Source organism: Mesoplodon bidens (assembly GCF_964165515.1).
Source record: "Mesoplodon bidens genome assembly, chromosome: Y".
Taxonomy (NCBI): Eukaryota; Metazoa; Chordata; class Mammalia; order Artiodactyla; family Ziphiidae; genus Mesoplodon; species Mesoplodon bidens.
In genome coordinates, this window is record NC_138180.1 from 38,700,158 (window position 1) to 38,717,070 (window position 16,913).

Here is a 16,913-nt window from a genome sequence, read left to right on the forward strand (position 1 = left end):
CCGCCCTCTTACTTGAAGTGTGTGTGGAACCGTTCCGCGCAGTACCCCTCGCTGCAAAGCTAACCATAGGTCTGGGCATCATAGCTTCCTGCCAGGTGACCGAAGTTCGCAGGCAGATGGGTCGTGGGACACACGTGGGGAGCCTCCTGCCCAGGCCACAGGCCGCCCAAAGCCACTATCCCAGATCGGGGGCAGCAAAGCAGTCCTGTCTGAGTCCCAGCCTCTAGAGGGAGTAGTGGACCAACACATGAAGAAAACGGGGTCCGCGTGGGTAACTCATTGGAGGGACACAAAAAAATCTTTGCGGACTTTCTGCTGAAGCTTACGAGCGTTCACACCTAAGCCTCTTACAAGGTCAGCTGTTTATCTAAACATGAGTTCATGATCTAAATTTACACAATAATGAAGATATCAGCTGCAAGGGGAGACAAGCAGCAAAAACAATCAATACCAGAATTAGATTCCCTAGGCCAACCATCAGATGTTGGAATAATCAGGTGCAAGGCAGAAAGTATACACAAAACTGGAACTGAAACAAGGAACAAGGATGTTTTCAATGACTGGTAGGATCTCTAAAACATTTTTAAAGTACATGTCATTGATAAAGCTAAATACTCAATGGTTGTTTAATACAACAGATTCATCATTGAGAAGAGTGAAATTATGCTGTTTTGAAAACTATGGCAGGTCAGATTTTCTGCCTAATTATATAAGAAGATTTCTCTAAAAAATACACATTATTTCAAAGAATTATTGGCTGTGAAATAAGTTAAGGGTATTTCAAATGGCTTGTTTGCAAAGAAAGGTGAGATGTAGGGAATCACAGAAAGTCGAGGGGAAATTAGGTCAATATATACATTGCTATATGGTGAACTAAGACTTAGGCCAGCCACAATGCAGAGGCCCTGACCCTTAGAAACTTACAAGTAAGCTGGAATCTTGAAAAGTTCAAATCTTTATAAGTAAAAAGATTTATTAAAATGAATAACCAAGTGTTTTAACTGACATCAGAATATCAAAACAATAAACCTGAGAACATAGAAAAAATATAAATAAAGATATGAGCAGAACTTAATACAATAGAAAACGTATAAAATTCAGGTGATGTAGTAAGTCCAAAGAATATTCTTTGACAAGATTAAAAGACACACTTAGATTAAGGAACACCAAAACATAAGTAAAGAATATACAGAAAGAATCAGGACAATATTATAGCAGAGAGTATATGAAATGCCAGTAAATTTGAACGTTTGTGTAAAGTGGACCAGTTGGTAGCTCCTAAAATTTACCAAAACTGTCAGAAGAGGAAATCATTTAAGGTCATCATGTCTGCCCTTGGCATTCTCGGAATGTCCTAGACTCAGAATGCAGCATCTGTAGTCCATAGTAACCTCCGGAGAGTGGGTGGGACTGAGGGAGTTTGGAACACTGCCCTCACAGAGGGAGTGGGTGTGGCCATCTCTGCTGTGACTGAACAAAGGGCAGGGGAGCAGGGGGTCCAGGGCAGGGCCCTCAGAGCCCGGCAGGCCCAGTGGGGTTTCACAAGCATTTAGGCCCAGGACAAAGGGCGCCTTCTTTGTCTGCACAGCGGCACAAACTCTCACCTTTCCACTCAGGCCGCCCTGTTACTTGACGTGTGTGTGGAATCTGTCCACGCAGTACACCTCGCTGCACAGCTAACCATAGGTCTGGGCATCGTAGCTTCCTGCCAGGTGACCGAAGTTCGCAGGCAAATGGGTCCCTGGGACACACGCAGAGAGGCTCCTCCCGGGCCACAGGCCGCCCAATGCCACTGGCCCAGATCGTGGGGCGCAAAGCAGCCCTGTCTGAGGCCGTGCCTCTAGAGTGAGTAGTGGACCAACACTTGTAGACAACGGGGTCCTCGCGGGCAACTCATTGGCGGGACACAAATAAATCTTTGCGGACTTTCTGATGAAGCTTATGAGTGTTCACACCTAAGCATCTTACAAAGTCAGATGTTTAGCTAAACATGAGCTCATGATCTAAATTTACACAATAATGAAGAAATCAGCTACAGTGGGAGACAATCAGCAAAAACAATCAATACCAGAATTAGATTCCCTAAGCCATCGATCAGACGTTGGAATAATCAGGTGCAAGGCAGAAAATATACATAAAACTGGAACTGAAACAAGGAACAAGGATGTTTTCAAAGACTTGTAGGATCTCTAAAAGATTTTTAAAGTACATGTCATTGATAAAGCTAAATACTCAAAGGTTGTGTAAAACAACAGATTCATCATTGAGAAGAGTGAAATTATGCTGTTTTGAAAACTATGGCAGGTCAGATTTTCTGCCTAAATATATAATAAGATTTCTCTGAAAAAAGCACATTATTTCAAAGACTTATTGGCTGTGAAATAAGTTAAGGTTATTTCAAATGGCTTGTCTGCAAAGAAAGGTGAGATGTAGGAAATCACAGAAAGTCGAGGGGAAAATAGGTCAATATATACTTTGCTATATTGTGAACTAAGCCTTTGGCCAGCCACAATGTAGAGGACCTGACCCTTAGAAACTTACAAGTAAGCTGGAATCTTTAAAAATTCAAATCTTTATAAGTAAAAAGATTTATTAAAATGAATAACCAAGTGTTTTATTTGACATCAGAAGATCAAAACAATAAACCCTGAGAACTTAGAAAAAAGATAAATAAAGATATGAGCAGAATTTAATACCACAGAAAACGTATAAAATTCTGTTGAGGTAGTAAGTCCAAAGAATATTCTTTGACAAGATTTAAAAGACACACTTTGATTAAGGAAAACCAAAACATAAGTAAAGAATATACAGAAAGAATCAGGACAATGTTATAGCACAGTGTATATGAACTGCCAGTAAATTAGAACATTTGTGTAAAGTGGACCAGTTCCAAGCTCCTAAAGTTTACACAAACTGACACTAGAGGAAATCATTTAAGGTCATCATGTCTGCCCTTGGCATTCTTGGAATGCCCTGGACTCATAATGCAGCATCTGTAGTCCATGGTAACCTGCGGAGAGGGGGCGGGGCTAAGGGAGGTAGGAACACTGCCCTCACAGAGGGAGTGGGTGGGGCCATCTCTGCTGTGACTGAACAAAGGGCAGGGGAGCAGGGGGCCCAGGACAGGGCCCTCAGAGCCCGGCAGGCCCTGTCGGGTGTCACAAGCATTTATGCCCAGGACAAAGGAAGCCTTCTTTTTCTGCACAGCTGCCCAAACTCTCACCTTTCCACTCAGGCCGCCCTCTTATTGAAGTGTGTGTGGAACCTGTCCGCGCAGTACACCTCGCTGCACAGCTAACAATAGGTCTGGGCATCGTAGATTACTGCCAGGTGACAGAAGCTCGCAGGCAGATGGGTCCATGGGACACACGCAGAGAGGCTCCTACCCGGGCCACAGGCCGCCCAATGCCACTGCCCCAGATCGTGGGGCGCACAGCAGATCTGTCTGAGGCCGTGCCTCTAGAGGGAGTAGTGGACCAACTCTTGTAGAGAACGGGGCCCTCGCGGGCAACTCATTTGACGGACACAAATAAATCTTTGAGGATTCTGTGATGAAGCTTACGAGGGTTCACACATAAGCCTCTTACATAGTCTGATGTTTAGCTAAACATGAGCTCATGATCTAAATTTACACAATAATGAAGAAATCAGCTACAGGGGGAGACAATCAGCAAAAACAATCAATACCAGAATTAGATTCCCTAGGCCATCGGTCAGACGTTGGAATAATCAGGTGCAAGGCGGAAAATATACATGAAACTGGAACTGAAACAAGGAACAAGGATGTTTTCAAAGACTGGTAGGATCTCTAAAACGTTTTTAAATTACACGTCATTGATAAAGCTAAATACTCAAAGGTTGTGTAATAGAACAGATTCATCATTGAGAAGAGTGAAATTATGCTGTTTTGAAAACTATGGCAGGTCTGATTTTCTGCCTAATTATAGAAGAAGATTTCACTAAAAAATACACATTATTTTAAAGACTTATTGGCTGTGAAATAAGTTAAGGGTATTTCAAATGGCGTGTCTGCAAAGAAAAGTGAGATATAGGAAATCACAGAAAGTCGAGGGGAAAATATGTCAATATATACTTTGCTATAGGGTGAAAAAAGCCTTAGACCATCAACAATGTAGAGGACCTGATACTGTTAAACGGACAAGTAAGCTGGAATCTTCAAAAGTTCAAATCTTTATAAGTAAAAAGATTTATTAAAAGGAATAACCAAGTGTTTTAATTGACATCAGAAGATCAAAACAATAAACCCTGAGAACATAGAAAAAAGATAAATAAAGATATGAGCAGAACTTAATACAACAGAAAACGTATAAAATTGAGGTGATTTAGTAAGTCCAAAGAATATTCTTTGAAAAGATTTAAAAGACACACTTTGATTAAGGAAAACAAAAACATAAGTCAAGAATATACAGAAAAAATCAGACAAACTTATAGCAGAGAATATATGAAATGCCAGTAAATTTGAACAGTTCTCTAAATTGGACCATTTCCTAGTTCCTAAAGTTTACCAAAACTGACACAAGAGGGAATCATTTAAGGTCATCATGTCTGCCCTTGGCATTCTCAGAACGCCCTGGACTCAGAATGCAGCATCTGTATTCCATGGTAACCTGCGAAGAAGGGGAGGGGCTGAGGGAGGTTGGAACACTGCCCTCACAGAGGGAGTGGGTGTGGCCATCTCTGCTGTGACTGATCAAAGGGCAGGGGAGCAGGGGTCCCAGGGCAGGGCCCTCAGAGTTCGGGAGGCCCATTGGGGTGTCACCAGCATTTAGGCCCAGGCCAAAGGGCGCCATCTTTGTCTTCACAGCTGCCCAAACTCTCACCTTTCCACTCAGGCCGCCCACGTACTTGAAGTGTGTGTGGAACCTGTCCGCGCAGTACACCTTGCTACATAGCTAACCATAGGTCTGGGCATCGTACATTCCTGCCGGTGACCGAAGTTCGTTGGCAGATGTGTCCCTGGGACACACGCAGAGATGCTCCTGCCCGGCCCACAGGCCGCCCACAGCCCCTGCCCCAGATCGGGGGACGCAAAGCAGACCTGTCTGAGTCCCCTGCCTCTAGAGGGAGTATTGGACCAACACTTGTAGAAAACGGGGTCCTCGAGGCCAACTCATTGGAGGGACACAAATAAATCTTTGCCAACTTTCTGCTGAAGCTTACGAGCGTTCACACCTAAGCCACTTACAAGGTCAGCTGTTTAGATAAACAGGAGCTCATGATCTAAATTTACACAATAATGAAGAAATCAGCTACAAGGGGAGACAATCAGCAAAAACAATCAATACCAGAATTAGATTCCCTAGGCCATCCATCAGATGTTGGAATAATCAGGTGCAAGGCAGAAAGTATACATAAAACTGGAACTGAAACAAGGAACAAGGATATTTTCAAAGACTGGTAGGATCTCTAAAAAGTTTTTAAACTACATGTCATTGATAAAGCTAAGTACTCAAAGGTTGTGTAATAGAACAGATTCATCATTGAGAAGAGTGAAATTATGCTGTTTTGAAAACTATGGCAGGTCAGATTTTCTGCCTAATTATAGAAGAAGATTTCTCTAAAAAATACACATTATTTTAAAGACTTATTGGCTGTGAAATACGTTAAGGGTATTTCAAATGGCTTGTCTGCAAAGAAAGGTGAGATGTAGGGAATCACAGAAAGACGAGGGGAAATTCTGTCAATATATACTTTGCTATAGGGTGAAATAAGCCTTAGACCATCAACAATGTAGAGGACCTGATCCTGTGAAACGTACAAGTAAGCTGGAATCTTCAAAAGTTCAAATCTTGATAAGTAAAAAGATTCATTAAAATGAATAACCAAGTGTTTTAAATGACATCAGAAGATCAAAACAATAAACCCTGAGAACATAGAAAAAAGATAAATAAAGACATGGGCAAAACTTAATACAACAGAAAACGTATAAAATTGAGGTGATTTAGTAAGTCCGAAGAATACGGTTTGAACAGATTTAAAAGACACACTTGGATTAAGGAAAACAAAAACAGAATTAAAGAATATATAGAAAGAATCAGGACAATGTTATAGCAGAGAATATATGAAATGCCAGTAAATTTGAACATTTCTGTAAAGTGGACCATTTCCTAGCTCCTAAAGTTTACCAAAACTGACACAAGAGGAAATCATTTAAGGTCATTATGTCTGCCCTTGGCATTCTCGGAATACCCTGGCCTCAGAATGCAGCATCTGTTGTCCATGGTAAGCTGCGGAGAGGTGGCGGGGCAGAGGGTGGTTGGAACACAGCCCACAATGAGGGAGTGGGAGTGGCCATCTCTGCTGTGACTGAACAAAGGGCAGGGGAGCAGGGGGCCGAGGGCAGGGCCCTCAGAGCCCGGCAGGCCCAGTGGGGTGTCACAAGCATTTAGGCCCAGGCCAAAGGGCGCCTTCTTTGTATGCACAGCTGCCAACACTCTCACCTTTCCACTCAGTCCGACCCCTTACTTGAAGTGTGTGTGGAACCTGTCTGCGCAGTACACCTCGCTGCACAGCTAACCATAGGTCTGGGCATCGTAGCTTCCTGCCATGTCACCAAACTTCGCAAGCAGATGGTTACCTGGGACACATGCCGAGAGGCTCCTGCCTGGGCCACAGACCGCCCATGGCCGTGGCCCACATCAGTGGCCGCAAAGCAGCCCTGTCTGAGTGCCCTGCCTCTAGAGGATGTATTGGAACAACACTTCTAGAAAATGGGGTCCTTGCGTGTAACTCATTGTAGAGACACAAATAAATCTTTGCTGACTTCCTGTTGAAGATTACGAGTGTTGACACCTAAGCCACTTACAAGGTCTGCTGTTTATCTAATCATGAGCTCATGATCTAAATTTACACAATAATGAAGATATCAGCTACAAGGGGAGGCAATCAGCAAAAACAATCAATACCAGAATTAGATTCCCTAGGCCATCCATCAGATGTTGGAATAATCAGGTGCAAGGCAGAAAATATACATACAACTGGAACTGAACTAAGGAACACGGAAGTTTTCCAAGACTGGTAGGATCTCTAAAATAGTTCTAAAGTACATGTCATTTATAAAGCTAAATACTCAAAGGTTGTGTAATACAACAGATTTATCATTGAGAAGAGTGAAATTATGCTGTTTTGAAAACTATGGCAGGTTAGATTTTCTGCCTAATTATATAAGAAGATTTCTCTAAAAATTACACATTATTTCAAAAACTTATTGGCTGTGAAATAAGTGAAGGGTATTTCAAATGGCTTGTCTGAAAAGAAAGGTGAGATGTAGGGAATCACAGAAAGTCGAGGGGAAAATGTGTCAATATATACATTGCTATAGTGTGAAATAAGCCTTAGACCATCAACAATGTAGAGGACCTGATCCTGTGAAAAGTACAAGTAAGCTGGAATCTTCAAAAGTTCAAATCTTGATAAGTAAAAAGATTCATTAAAATGAATAACCAAGTGTTTTAAATGACATCAGAAGATCAAAACAATAAACCCTGAGAACATAGAAAAAAGATAAATAAAGATAGGAGCAGAACTTAATACAACAGAAAACGTATAAAATGGAGGTGATTTAGTAAGTCCAAAGAATATTCTTTGAAAAGATTTAAAAGACACACTTTGATTAAGGAAAACAAAAAAAAAGTCAAGAATATACAGAAAGAATCAGACAATCTTATAGCAGAGAATATATGCAATGCCAGTAAATTTGAACATTTCTCTAAAGTGGACCATTTCCTAGCTCCTAACGTTTACCAAAACTGACACAAGAGGGAATGTCATTTAAGGTCATCATGTCTGTCCTGGGCATTCTTGGAACGCCCTGGCCTCACAATGCAGCATCAGTAGTCCATGGTAACCTGCGAAGAGGGTCGGGGCTGAGGGAGGTTGGAACACTGCCCTCACAGAGGGAGTGGGTGTGGCCATCTCTGCTGTAACTGATCAAAGGGCAGGGGAGCAGGGGTCCCAGGGCAGGGCCCTCAGAGTTCGGGAGGCCCAGTGGGGTGTCACAAGCATTTAGGCCCAGGCCAAAGGGCGCCTTCTTTGTCTGCAGAGCTGCCCAACCTCTCACCTTTCCACTCAGGCCGCCCTCGTACTTGAAGTGTGTGTGGAACCTGTCCGCGCAGTACACCTTGCTGCATAGCTAACCATAGGTCTGGGCATCATAGCTTCCTGCCGGTGACCAAAGTTCGCTGGCAGATGGGTCCCTGGGACACACGCAGAGAGGCTCCTGCCAGGCCCACTGGCCGCCCACAGCCCCTGCCCCAGATCGGGGGACACAAAGCAGACCTGTCTGAGTCCCCTGCCTCTAGAGGGAGTATTGGACCAACACTTGTAGAAAACGGGGTCCTGGAGGGCAACTCATTGGAGGGACACAAATAACTCTTTGCCTTCTTTCTGCTGAAGCTTACGAGCGATCACACCTAAGCCACTTACAAGGTCAGCTGTTTAGCTAAACAGGAGCTCATGATCTAAATTTCCACAATAATGAAGAAATCAGCTACAAGGGGAGACAATCAGCAAAAACAATCACTACCAGAATTAGATTCCCTAGGCCATCCATCAGATGTTGGAATAATCAGGTGCAAGGCAGAAAATATACATAAAACTGGAACTGAAACAAGGAACAAGGATGTTTTCAAAGACTGGTAGGATCTCTAAAACATTTTTAAAGTACATGTCATTGATAAAGCTAAATACTCAAAGGTTGTGTAATACAACAGATTCATCATTGATAAGAGTGAATTTATGCTGTTTTGAAAACTATGGCAGGTCAGATTTTCTGCCTAATTATATAATAAGTTTTCTCTAAAAATACACATTAGTTTAAAGACTTATTGGCTGTGAAATAAGTTAAGGGTATTTCAAATGGCTTGTCTGCAAAGAAAGGTGAGATGTAGGGAATCACAGAAAGTCGAGGGGAAAATGTGTCAATATATACATTGCTATAGGGTGAACTAAGCCTTAGGCGAGCAACAATGTAGAGGACCTGATCCTGTGAAACGTACAAGTAAGCTGGAATCTTCAAACGTTCAAATCTTTATTAGTAAAAAGATTCATTAAAATGAATAACCAAGTGTTTTAAATGACATCAGAAGATCAAAACAATAAACCCTGAGAACATAGAAAAAAGATAAATAAAGATATGGGCAGAACTTAATACAACAGAAAACGTATAAAATTGAGGTGATTTAGTAAGTCCAAAGAATACGGTTTGAACAGATTTAAAAGACACACTTTGATTAAGGAAAACAAAAACAGAATTAAAGAATATATAGACAGAATCAGGACAATGTTATAGCAGAGAATATATGAAATGCCAGTAAATTTGAACATTTCTGTAAAGTGGACCATTTCCTAGCTCCTAAAGTTTACCAAAACTGACACAAGAGGAAATCATTTAAGGTCATTATGTCTGCCCTTGGCATTCTCGGAATACCCTGGCCTCAGAATGCAGCATTTGTTGTCCATGGTAAGCTGCGGAGAGGTGGCGGGGCAGAGGGTGTTTGGAACACAGCCCACAATGAGGGAGTGGGTGTGGCCATCTCTGCTGTGACTGAATGAAGGGCAGGGGAGCAGGAGGCCGAGGGCAGGGCCCTCAGAGCCCGGCAGGCCAAGTGGGGTGTCACAAGCATTTAGGCCCAGGCCAAAGGGCGCCTTATTTGTCTGCACATCTGCCAACATTCTCACCTTTCCACTCAAGGCCGACCCCTTACTTGAAGTTTGTGTGGAACCTGTCTGCCCAGTACACCTCTCTGCACAGCTTACCATAGGTCTGGGCATCGTAGCTTCCTGCCAGGTGACCGAAGTTCGCAGGCACATGGTTCCCTGGGACACACGGCGAGAGGCTCCTGCCTGGGCCACAGACCTCCCATGGCCCTGCCCCACATCAGTGGCCGCAAAGTAGCCCTGTCTGAGTACCCTGCCTCTTGAGGGAGTATTGGAACAACACTTCTAGAAAACGGGGTCCTTGCGGGTAACTCATAGTAGAGACACAAATAAATCTTTGCCGACTTCCTGTTGAAGCTTACGAGCATTGACCCCTAAGCCACTTACAAGGTCAGCTGTTTAGCTAATCATGAGCTCATGATCTAAATTTACACAATAATGAAGAAATCAGCTACAAGGGGAGGCAATCAGCAAACACAATTAATACCAGAATTAGATTCCCTAGGCCATCCATCACATGTTGGAATAATCAGGTGCAAGGCAGAAAATATACATACAACTGGAACTGAACTAAGGAACAAGGATGTTTTCAAAGACTGGTAGGATCTCTAAAATATTTTTAAAGTACATGTCATTGATAAAGCTAAATACTCAAAGGTTGTGTAACACAACAGATTTATGATTGAGAAGAGTGAAATTATGCTGTTTTGAAAACTATGGCAGGTCAGAATTTCTGCTTAATTATAGAAGAAGATTTCTCTAAAAAAATACACCTTATTTCAAAGACTTATTGGCTGTGAAATAAGTTAAGGGTATTTCAAATGGCTTGTCTGCAAAGAAAGGTGAGATGTAGGGTTTCACAGAAAGTCGAGGGGAAAATGTGTCAATATATACATTGCTATAGGGTGAACTAAGACTTAGGCGAGCAACAATGTAGAGGACCTTGCCCTTAAAACTTACAAGTAAGCTGGAATCTTCAAAAGTTCAAATCTTTATAAGTAAAAAGATTTATTAAAAGGAATAACCAAGTGTTTTAATTGACATCAGAAGATCAAAACAATAAACCCTGAGAACATAGAAAAAAAGATAAATAAAGATATGAGCAGAACTTAATACAACAGAAAACCTATAAAATTGAGGTGATTTAGTAAGTCCAAAGAATACGGTTTGAACAGATTTAAAAGACACACTTTGATTAAGGAAAACAAAAACATAAGTCAAGAATATACAGAAAGAATCAGACAAACTTATAGCAGAGAATATATGAAATGCCAGTAAATTTGAACATTTCTCTAAAGTGGACCATTTCCTAGCTCCTAAAGTTTACCAAAACTGACACAAGAGGGAATCATTTAAGGTCATCATGTCTGCCCTGGGCATTCTCGGAACGCCCTGGCCTCAGAATGCAGCATCTGTAGTCCATGATAACCTGCGAAAAGGGGGCGGGGCTGAGGGAGGTTGGAACACTGCCCTCACAGAGGGAGTGGGTGTGGCCATCTCTGCTGTGACTGATCAAAGGGCAGGGGAGCAGGGGTCCCAGGGCAGGGCCCTCAGAGTTCGGGAGGCCCAGTGCGGTGTCTCAAGCATTTAAGCCCAGGCCAAAGGGCGCCTTCTTTGTCTGCACAGCTGCCCAAACTCTCACCTTTCCACTCAGGCCGCCCTCGTACTTGAAGTGTGTGTGGAACCTGTCCGCGCAGTAAAACTTGCTGCATAGCTAACCATAGGTCTGGGCATCGTAGCTTCCTGCCGGTGACCGAAGTTCGCTGGCAGATGAGTCCCTGGGACACACGCAGAGAGGCTCCTGCCCGGCCCACAGGCCGCCCACAGCCCCTGCCCCAGATCGGGGGACGCAAAGCAGACCTATCTGAGTCCCCTGCCTCTAGAGGGAGTATTGGACCAACACTTGTAGAAAACGGGGTCCTGGAGGGCAACTCATTGGAGGGACACAAATAACTCTTTGCCATCTTTCTGCTGAAGCTTACGAGCGTTCACACCTAAGCCACTTACAAGGTCAGCTGTTTAGCTAAACATGAGCTCATGATCTAAATTTACACAATATTGAAGAAATCAGCTACAAGGGGAGACAATCAGCAAAAACAATCAATACCAGAATTAGATTCCCTAGGCCATCCATCAGATGTTGGAATAATCAGGTGCAAGGCAGAAAATATACATAAAACTGGAACTGAAACAAGGAACAAGGATGTTTTCAAAGACTGGTAGGATCTCTAAAACGTTTTTAAATTACATGTCATTGATAAAGCGAAATACTCAAAGGTTGGGTAATACAACAGATTCATCATTGAGAAGAGTGAAATTATGCTGTTTTGAAAACTATGGCAGGTCAGATTTTCTGCCTAATTATAGAAGAAGATTTCTCTAAAAAATACACATTATTTTAAAGACTTATTGGCTGTGAAATAAGTTAAGGGTATTTCAAATGGCTTGTCTGCAAAGAAAGGTGAGATGTAGGGAATCACAGAAAGTCGAGGGGAAAATATGTCAATATATACTTTGCTATAGGGTGAAATAAGCCTTAGACCATCAACAATGTAGAGGACCTGATCCTGTGAAACGTACAAGTAAGCTGGAATCTTCAAAAGTTCAAATCTTGATAAGTAAAATGATTCATTAAAATGAATAACCAAGTGTTTTAAATGACATCAGAAGATCAAAACAATAAACCCTGAGAACATAGAAAAAAGATAAATAAAGATATGGGCAGAACTTAATACAACAGAAAACGAATAAAATTGAGGTGATTTAGTAAGTCCAAAGAATACGGTTTGAACAGATTTAAAAGACACACTTGGATTCAGGAAAACAAAAACAGAATTAAAGAATATACAGAAAGAATCAGGACAATGTTATAGCAGAGAATATCTGAAATGCCAGTAAATTTGAACATTTGTGTAAAGTGGACCATTTCCTAGCTCCTAAAGTTTACCAAAATTGACACAAGAGGAAATCATTTAAGGTCATCATGTCTGCCCTTGGCATTCTCGGAATGCCCTGGCCTCAGAATGCAGCATCTGTAGTCCATGGTGAGCTGCGGAGAGGGGGCGGGGCTGAGGGAGGTCGGAACACTGCCTTCACTGAGGGAGTGGGTGGGGCCATCTCTGCTGTGACTGAACAAAGGGCAGGGGAGAAGTGGGCCCAGGGCACGGCCCTCAGAGCCCGGCAGGCCCAGTCGTGTGTCACAAGCATTTAGGCGCAGGCCAAAGAGCGCCTTCTTTGTCTGCACAGCTGCCCAAACTCTCACCTTTCCACACAGGCCGCCCTCTTACTTGAAGTGTGTGTGGAACCGTTCCGCGCAGTACCCCTCGCTGCAAAGCTAACCATAGGTCTGGGCATCATAGCTTCCTGCCAGGTGACCGAAGTTCGCAGGCAGATGGGTCGTGGGACACACGTGGGGAGCCTCCTGCCCAGGCCACAGGCCGCCCAAAGCCACTATCCCAGATCGGGGGCAGCAAAGCAGTCCTGTCTGAGTCCCAGCCTCTAGAGGGAGTAGTGGACCAACACATGAAGAAAACGGGGTCCGCGTGGGTAACTCATTGGAGGGACACAAAAAAATCTTTGCGGACTTTCTGCTGAAGCTTACGAGCGTTCACACCTAAGCCTCTTACAAGGTCAGCTGTTTATCTAAACATGAGTTCATGATCTAAATTTACACAATAATGAAGATATCAGCTGCAAGGGGAGACAAGCAGCAAAAACAATCAATACCAGAATTAGATTCCCTAGGCCAACCATCAGATGTTGGAATAATCAGGTGCAAGGCAGAAAGTATACACAAAACTGGAACTGAAACAAGGAACAAGGATGTTTTCAATGACTGGTAGGATCTCTAAAACATTTTTAAAGTACATGTCATTGATAAAGCTAAATACTCAATGGTTGTTTAATACAACAGATTCATCATTGAGAAGAGTGAAATTATGCTGTTTTGAAAACTATGGCAGGTCAGATTTTCTGCCTAATTATATAAGAAGATTTCTCTAAAAAATACACATTATTTCAAAGAATTATTGGCTGTGAAATAAGTTAAGGGTATTTCAAATGGCTTGTTTGCAAAGAAAGGTGAGATGTAGGGAATCACAGAAAGTCGAGGGGAAATTAGGTCAATATATACATTGCTATATGGTGAACTAAGACTTAGGCCAGCCACAATGCAGAGGCCCTGACCCTTAGAAACTTACAAGTAAGCTGGAATCTTGAAAAGTTCAAATCTTTATAAGTAAAAAGATTTATTAAAATGAATAACCAAGTGTTTTAACTGACATCAGAATATCAAAACAATAAACCTGAGAACATAGAAAAAATATAAATAAAGATATGAGCAGAACTTAATACAATAGAAAACGTATAAAATTCAGGTGATGTAGTAAGTCCAAAGAATATTCTTTGACAAGATTAAAAGACACACTTAGATTAAGGAACACCAAAACATAAGTAAAGAATATACAGAAAGAATCAGGACAATATTATAGCAGAGAGTATATGAAATGCCAGTAAATTTGAACGTTTGTGTAAAGTGGACCAGTTGGTAGCTCCTAAAATTTACCAAAACTGTCAGAAGAGGAAATCATTTAAGGTCATCATGTCTGCCCTTGGCATTCTCGGAATGTCCTAGACTCAGAATGCAGCATCTGTAGTCCATAGTAACCTCCGGAGAGTGGGTGGGACTGAGGGAGTTTGGAACACTGCCCTCACAGAGGGAGTGGGTGTGGCCATCTCTGCTGTGACTGAACAAAGGGCAGGGGAGCAGGGGGTCCAGGGCAGGGCCCTCAGAGCCCGGCAGGCCCAGTGGGGTTTCACAAGCATTTAGGCCCAGGACAAAGGGCGCCTTCTTTGTCTGCACAGCGGCACAAACTCTCACCTTTCCACTCAGGCCGCCCTGTTACTTGACGTGTGTGTGGAATCTGTCCACGCAGTACACCTCGCTGCACAGCTAACCATAGGTCTGGGCATCGTAGCTTCCTGCCAGGTGACCGAAGTTCGCAGGCAAATGGGTCCCTGGGACACACGCAGAGAGGCTCCTCCCGGGCCACAGGCCGCCCAATGCCACTGCCCCAGATCGTGGGGCGCAAAGCAGCCCTGTCTGAGGCCGTGCCTCTAGAGTGAGTAGTGGACCAACACTTGTAGACAACGGGGTCCTCGCGGGCAACTCATTGGCGGGACACAAATAAATCTTTGCGGACTTTCTGATGAAGCTTATGAGTGTTCACACCTAAGCCTCTTACAAAGTCAGATGTTTAGCTAAACATGAGCTCATGATCTAAATTTACACAATAATGAAGAAATCAGCTACAGTGGGAGACAATCAGCAAAAACAATCAATACCAGAATTAGATTCCCTAAGCCATCGATCAGACGTTGGAATAATCAGGTGCAAGGCAGAAAATATACATAAAACTGGAACTGAAACAAGGAACAAGGATGTTTTCAAAGACTTGTAGGATCTCTAAAAGATTTTTAAAGTACATGTCATTGATAAAGCTAAATACTCAAAGGTTGTGTAAAACAACAGATTCATCATTGAGAAGAGTGAAATTATGCTGTTTTGAAAACTATGGCAGGTCAGATTTTCTGCCTAAATATATAATAAGATTTCTCTGAAAAAAGCACATTATTTCAAAGACTTATTGGCTGTGAAATAAGTTAAGGTTATTTCAAATGGCTTGTCTGCAAAGAAAGGTGAGATGTAGGAAATCACAGAAAGTCGAGGGGAAAATAGGTCAATATATACTTTGCTATATTGTGAACTAAGCCTTTGGCCAGCCACAATGTAGAGGACCTGACCCTTAGAAACTTACAAGTAAGCTGGAATCTTTAAAAATTCAAATCTTTATAAGTAAAAAGATTTATTAAAATGAATAACCAAGTGTTTTATTTGACATCAGAAGATCAAAACAATAAACCCTGAGAACTTAGAAAAAAGATAAATAAAGATATGAGCAGAATTTAATACCACAGAAAACGTATAAAATTCTGTTGAGGTAGTAAGTCCAAAGAATATTCTTTGACAAGATTTAAAAGACACACTTTGATTAAGGAAAACCAAAACATAAGTAAAGAATATACAGAAAGAATCAGGACAATGTTATAGCACAGTGTATATGAACTGCCAGTAAATTAGAACATTTGTGTAAAGTGGACCAGTTCCAAGCTCCTAAAGTTTACAAAAACTGACACTAGAGGAAATCATTTAAGGTCATCATGTCTGCCCTTGGCATTCTTGGAATGCCCTGGACTCATAATGCAGCATCTGTAGTCCATGGTAACCTGCGGAGAGGGGGCGGGGCTAAGGGAGGTAGGAACACTGCCCTCACAGAGGGAGTGGGTGGGGCCATCTCTGCTGTGACTGAACAAAGGGCAGGGGAGCAGGGGGCCCAGGACAGGGCCCTCAGAGCCCGGCAGGCCCTGTCGGGTGTCACAAGCATTTATGCCCAGGACAAAGGAAGCCTTCTTTTTCTGCACAGCTGCCCAAACTCTCACCTTTCCACTCAGGCCGCCCTCTTATTGAAGTGTGTGTGGAACCTGTCCGCGCAGTACACCTCGCTGCACAGCTAACAATAGGTCTGGGCATCGTAGATTACTGCCAGGTGACAGAAGCTCGCAGGCAGATGGGTCCATGGGACACACGCAGAGAGGCTCCTACCCGGGCCACAGGCCGCCCAATGCCACTGCCCCAGATCGTGGGGCGCACAGCAGATCTGTCTGAGGCCGTGCCTCTAGAGGGAGTAGTGGACCAACTCTTGTAGAGAACGGGGCCCTCGCGGGCAACTCATTTGACGGACACAAATAAATCTTTGAGGATTCTGTGATGAAGCTTACGAGGGTTCACACATAAGCCTCTTACATAGTCTGATGTTTAGCTAAACATGAGCTCATGATCTAAATTTACACAATAATGAAGAAATCAGCTACAGGGGGAGACAATCAGCAAAAACAATCAATACCAGAATTAGATTCCCTAGGCCATCGGTCAGACGTTGGAATAATCAGGTGCAAGGCGGAAAATATACATGAAACTGGAACTGAAACAAGGAACAAGGATGTTTTCAAAGACTGGTAGGATCTCTAAAACGTTTTTAAATTACACGTCATTGATAAAGCTAAATACTCAAAGGTTGTGTAATAGAACAGATTCATCATTGAGAAGAGTGAAATTATGCTGTTTTGAAAACTATGGCAGGTCTGATTTTCTGCCTAATTATAGAAGAAGATTTCAC

The 16,913-nt window shown here is 42.7% G+C and overlaps 1 long non-coding RNA gene across 1 annotated transcript in view; it reads right to left on the bottom strand.

Moving 5' to 3' along the window:
• LOC308609709 overlaps positions 1–16,913 on the bottom strand; it is a 1,094,809-nt gene that overhangs the window by 345,020 nt on the left and 732,876 nt on the right. The gene's annotated exons all lie outside the window — the stretch shown is intronic.